Below are 6,856 nucleotides of genomic sequence, written 5' to 3'. Positions count from 1 at the left end.
TTTCCAAGCTTTTCAAAATCACCAATCAAGCTCCAATATTTACATATACACAACCTAAGCCACAACCATCATACCCATACACAACATCTCAAAACCCAAACATCATAAAATCACAAATCACACTAGGGTTGAGAATCTTACTACACCCAAGGTCCAAGGAGACAAGATTAACCTCCTCCTTCAAGAGAGTTGGGTCCTATAACATCAAAGAACCCAAAATCTCAACATTTCACCCATGAAACTCGAAAATAAGGGCTGAGATTTCGAACAGCAACACGTGGCTTACCTCAAGATTGGTTGTATGGGTTTTGTAGAGCTCTCCGCGGTGAACGCGTGGCCGCAAACGGGGCGGCAATCGGAGCTCTAGATCAAAAGTTATGGTGGTTTGAAGATCAACCAAGGGAGAGAACTTGAGAGAGTGTTCTTCCGCCCTTTCTTTCTAATTTCAGCTTGTGTGTGTAACAAATGAGGAGAGAGAGTGCTGAAAACTAGGGTTTTGGTTGAGTTATGTTGGGCCAAGGGCCCACTTTGGGTCCAATTGGCCCGGTTTGGCCCGTTCGGTCCAATCTTGGTCCGAATTCTATAAAATTGGTACCGAAATTCTCGTCTCAATCTCCTCTACCACATTTAGCCATAAAAATCACATTTTAGGCTTTCTAGAATAAATTCTCATTTATGGGTTAATTAGTCGTTAATTAACCGGGTTTTACAGAAAGCTTCTCTCCTCTCTCTTCTTTCTCACTTGCTTCGGTCACGTCACTTCATCTTTGATGAGCGGATAATTTATACGCTTTTTGGCATTGTTTTTAGGTAGTTTTTAGTATGATTTAGTTACTTTTTAGTATATTTTTATTAGTTTTTAAGCAAAATTCACATTTCTGGACTTTACTATGAGTTTGTGTATTTTTTTGTGATTTCAGGTATTTTCTGGCTGAAATTGAGGGACCTGAGCAAAAATCTGATTCAGAGGCTGAAAAAGGACTACTAATGCTGTTGGATTCAGACCTCCCTACACTCAAAATATATTTTCTGGAGTTACAGAAGCCCAATTGGCGCGATCTCAATTGCGTTGGAAAGTAGACATCCTGGCTTTCCAGCAATATATAATAGTCCATACTTTGCCCGGGTTTTGACGATGCAAACTGGCGTTCAAACGCCAACTTCCTGCCCTATTCTGGCGTTAAACGCCAGAAACAGGATAAAAACTAGAGTTAAATGCCCAAACTGGCATAAAAGCTGGCGTTTAACTCCAAGAAAAGTCTCTACACATGAAAGCTTCAATGCTCAGCCCAAGCACACACCAAGTGGGCCCGGAAGTGGATTTCTGCATCATTTACTTATTTCTGTAAACCCTAGTAACTAGTCTGGTATAAATAGGACATTTTACTATTGTATTAGATATCTTTGGATTATCCTTAGATCATCTTTGGACGCTTAGTCCTTAGACCTTGTTCTTATGTATTTTCAACGGTGGAGTTTCTACACACCATAGATTAAGGTGTGGAGCTCTGCTGTTCCTCGAGTATTAATGCAAAGTACTATTGTTCTTCTATTCAATTCAAGCTTATTCCTATTCTAAGATATTCATACGCACACAAGAACATGATGAATGTGATGATCAAGTGACACTCATCACCATTCTCACTTATGAACGCGTGTTTGACAAACACTTCCATTCTACATGAAAACAAGCTTGAATGCATATCTCTTGGGTTTCTAATCAACGATTCACATCATCTCCCCTCTGACAATGGGGCATCTGAATCTAAGATTAGAACCTTCGTGGTATAGGTGATGATCGAACTTTTGTGTGGTTTAGAATTTCACAAATGAAAGCTCGTTGTAAAGTATAGTTTCTAAACCAACAATAGTCCTTTCATACAAAAATTTTGGTTGTCACTAAGTGCAAACCCCAAATAAGAAATAACCAGAGTATTTGGACTCCGGGTCGTCTCCCTAGGAATTGCAATGAAGTGTCTTGTTATTGATTATGAGGTATTTTGGGGTTTTTGATATGTTAGACAAAAAATGTAAATTGCAAAGGAAATAAACTAACAACTAGCAAAGCTCTTGACAAGATATGAAAATTAGAAGTCCTATCCTAGTTATCCTCCTTAATTGTGACTGATAAACCACTATTTTATGGTTTATCTTGTGCTTAATTGAGTGGATTTTATCAACTCTTTACCCACTTATTCATATGATTTGCATGTTTTATATTTTCCTTCCTGATTCTGTGCTATGATTGAAAACATGCTTCTTTGGCTTTTATTTCTGTTTATTTAATCATCTCTTATTACCATTAGATGCTGTGATATGTGTGTTAAGTGATTTTAGGAATTACATGGCATGAATAGCTTAGAGGATGGAAATGAAGCATGCAAAAGTGGAAGGAATACAAGAAGTTGAAGGAACTGAAAAGCTGTCAGCCTGACCCTCTCGCACTAAAACGATCATAACTTGAGCTATAGAGGTCCAAATGATGCGGTTCCACTTGCGTTGGAAAGCTAACATCCGGGGCTTCGATTTGATATATAATTTGCTATAGTGGCCATACATATAGCTGACACGCACGCGCGCTTCACGCGGACGCATCGCATCTGCGAACTTCAATCCGCGCGGACACGTGGATGACGCCTCCGCGTCACTTTGCCGCGACCTGTACGGACCAGATTTCACAATCAGCGAATTCTTTGGCCCGGAGAACACAGATTAGAGGCTATAAAGTGGGGGAATGCATCCATTCATAATTATGCTATTCATAATTCACTTTTCAGAGTTTAGATGTAGTTTTTAGTGAGGGAGGTTCTCTCCTCTCTCTTAGATTTTACGATTAGGATTTCTTTTCAATTCAGGATTATTTTATCTTCATCAGGTTCAATAATTTATGTTTCTCTTCTACTTTTATTTACTCTGATATTTTTATTTGTGTTTGATTGATGTTGCCCAATTGGCTGATGATATTGTCCATGTTAGAATTGACATTTTTATTTAATATAATTTGAGGTATTTCAGATTTATATGTATGATTTTAATTTAGCTTTCTACATTCCTGGCTTTGGTTAAGAAATCAGTAACTCTTGAGTTATCAAACTCAACGTGATCGATAATCGCTATCTTTGCTAATTAGCTTGAACTTCTATAATCTCAATCTTTTTCTAGGATTTAACTAGGATTTGAAGGTCAATCTAATTAACCACTTGACCTTCCTTTGCACCAGTAGAGGTTAACTAAGTGGAATTAGATTCAACTTGTCATTTGAATTACTTGTCATACTTCTTCCTTATTTCCAAAACCCCCAATTTTACCTTTTTCATAGCAAATAGTAGGAACATACCTCCCTGCAATTCCTTGAGAAGACGACCCGAGGTTTAAATACTTCGGTTATCAATTTATTTAGGGGTTTGTTACTTGTGACAACCAAAACGTTTGTAAGAAAGGTTGATTGCTTGGTTTAGTAACTATACTTACAACGAGAGTTTACTATAACTTCTAAACCATCAATCTTTAGTTCTTCAAAATGGCGCCGTTGCCGGGGAATTGCAAACGTGTGCCTTATTATTGGTTATTGTAAATATTTAAAAAAAATATTTTTTCGTTTACTTGTTTATTTGTTTTCTCTCTTCCCTCTTATTTCTGATAGCTATTATGAATTCTCACCCCTCTCGCTTTGAGTTTGGTTCTAATTTTGTTGCAAGGAATGGAAGCTATAACAGGACTATGCATCAAGGTCTAAGCAATCAAGGATGGATGGAGCCAAGAGGTTCTGATCACCCCTTTAGGCAACAACACCCTCCTAGATATCATGGACAAAGACCAGTCTAAAATGCATACCAAGCTGATAGATATGGTGGACCGCCTTGTAGCTACCAATAAGCCCCACCCTATGCTCATAGACCATCCTTTCAACACAACCTTAATCCACCACACTCATAAGCTTCTTTTTACCATTCACTACCACATGATCCTTATCCACCCCAACGCCAATCCAATTACTCCCAAGAACCACCACTCCCCCATACACCATGCCCATATCCATCAAAGCCAGAATCACAGGTTTGCCTCGAAGAATCAGTAAAACAATTTACTGCAACCCTTCATTAACTGGAGCAAGCAATAAATCAATTATCTTCCAGATGTTCAGCCCCTCAACAGACTCCATGGCTTTATGTGGAGAATCCAATGAAGAACGCAACACAAAGAAGACGCTAGAAGCTCCAGTGGACAGCATAGAGCATAACTTCATACTGGAACAAATAGAGGAAGCTGTCATGGTAGAAGAAGAAGAGTTGGTTGAAGATTTAGGAGATGCCGAACCGCCACCTGAATCCAGAGTTGTGGAAAATTCTGTCAAGGATGTTACAATTGATGCTAAAAAGGATGTTGCGCAGCCTCCAATGCAGATAGCTTATGAAGAACTAGACGGAATTACCCAAGACACATGTTTCCTTGATGATGATGATCACAAGTCAAGTCCCCTTAGTAATGAACTTGCATCCGCAAGTGAATTCTTTGAGACAGAAGAATCTTCCCCAAGTGAATATGAAGATAATGCTGAGGTCGACTTCTCTCAACCTCCTATTTATGACTCAAGTGATAAGGAAGATATCAATGACTTTGATCAAGACATGGGTGAAGTTGAAGAAATTTGCAAAGAGGTGGAGGAATTCACAGAAGACCACAAGGGAGTAGAGCTCGCAGAGCCACTAGAAACACCTATCCCAAGGCCATTGCCACCCAATACAGACTTCAAGTGGGTAAAATCCTTAGCTTTTATCTTTACTTTTCCACTTGAATATGGTTTACTTGAAACAGATGGCCAGCTTAGAGCTTTTTGCGGCTTTAAGAGTAAAAGGGAAATGGCTCATACTCAGAGCTGGTGCACAAGGTTCAATAAGGTTCCACGCTTCAACTTGAAGTGCACGGATTGGTATCATGTTCAATAGAATGGATCTCGGAAAACGTTTGGTCATCTTGGTGAGAATACAATTTCTGAGCCGCCCGGATGAAAGAATAGAGATCAAGCCAAAGATGGGTGTAGAAGAAAAGTTTGGGATCCTGGAGTCTATTCTGACATTCAACACCCCAGGAGCTTGGAAACCTGTTTGAAACTGCTCAAACGCTTTACATGCCTTGTTTGGGACCCCGGAGGCTGTTGGAATTCCAAACATTGGTGGAAATTCCTTGATCAGTACAAGCATAAGCCACCATGACAGGAAGCTCATCAAATGTCCAACTTAAGGACTTTAACTAAAAGTGTTAGGTGGGAGACAACCCACCATGGTATGATCGTTCTCTTTTAGTTTTAATTTTAGTCTTTTTTTGAATTTTTATTGAACCTGCAATTTTTGCATGACATTCATTGCATTTTGCATTCTGCATACTGCATAAAAAAAACACACGCACGCGACGCGGCAGCGTCGCTGACGCGTCCGCGTCACTAGTGCGTTGTGAAGAAAAAAGAATTGAACAGAGAGTCACGCGAGAGCGTGGCTGGAGGCATGCCTTTAGCACAAACTGACCCACGCGACCGCGTCGCTGACGCGTCCGCGTCATGTGGGAAAAATGCCTCCCACGCGTCCGCGTCACCCACGCAAATGCGTGCCCTCAAAATCGACGTAAAAAGGGGTGTATAGCCGAAAGTTGCGCTGAACCTGGTCTGGCGCCGTGCTAGAAGCACAAGCCCTACCACGCAAACGCGTGCCCCACGCAAACGCGTGCCCCACGCGTCCGCACCGTTTTCAAATTTAGGCCATCCACGCAATCGCGTCAACCACGCGACCGCGTCACCCTCGATTTTTGGCAACAATGCATTTAAACAGAGAGTTGTGCGTGCGCAAGGCTACTCTCGCGCCACTAGCACAATTCGAGTCACGCGTTCGCGTGCCCCACGTGTCCACGTCACTTCAATTCATCACAACCCACGCGATCGTCCCCCACGCATCCGCGTCGCTTGCGCCGCACAACTTTTCCAAAGCAGCCAAATATCTTATCTTTTCTTCCCTATATCTAATTATTTTCTTCCTTTCTTATTTTTTTCTTCTTTCTTCCTCCTTTTCTTACTTTCTTCTTCTTCATCTAGTTCACTTCTCATCTCTCTTCACTTCTATTCTATTTCATTCAATTTATTTGCATACCCTCATTCATTGCATTATCTTCATTGGTGTTGGAAATTTATTTGGGTCATTGTGGATTGTTGCAAAATTTTTTGGCAATTATCTTTTAATTTTTAAAGGGTTGCTTGCATGTTCAATTTATTATTTTTATTAGATTATTTATCATGCATGCTAAGTGTTTGTGAAAACGCCCGTATGGCATTATGCACTGTTTTTCAGTATCTTTTATCCTACTACTCTGAATGCCTGCTTTTCACGAAACCCTTTTTCATATCATATTCCTTATATATAATTGTCATTACAAACATGTTGTTAGTTTGAAAGACTTGGTAATCTAACTTGGACATTGAATGCTTGATTTATGCTACTCATGCCTTTGCCAGCATGCCAATCAACATCTTGCATTTAATTGTTATTACATGCACTTGCTATATTTCCATTGATGAACTTTTCACATGTAGTCATGACCATGTGGTAACGTCATTCCTCTTTATTATGCATTGATTACCACATTTTCCGTTCTCTTCCTTGCTCTAACCCTTAGCTTTCAAAGTTACTTTCTTTTTTCCTTTTCAGGATGGCCACCAAGAAGGTTAAAGAGAAAGCTACCTCCAAACCACCGGCAAAGAAAGGAACCAAAAGAGCCCCAGCTGAGGAACCACAACCCCCATCCACCTGCACATCTCAGCATGCACCAAGGACGATGCAATCTTTAAGTGTGGGGAGGTCGATACCGATCT

The sequence above is a fragment of the Arachis duranensis genome, chromosome 6, assembly GCF_000817695.3.
Source record: "Arachis duranensis cultivar V14167 chromosome 6, aradu.V14167.gnm2.J7QH, whole genome shotgun sequence".
Taxonomy (NCBI): domain Eukaryota; kingdom Viridiplantae; phylum Streptophyta; class Magnoliopsida; order Fabales; family Fabaceae; genus Arachis; species Arachis duranensis.
Note: the sequence above shows the minus strand (reverse complement) of the source record.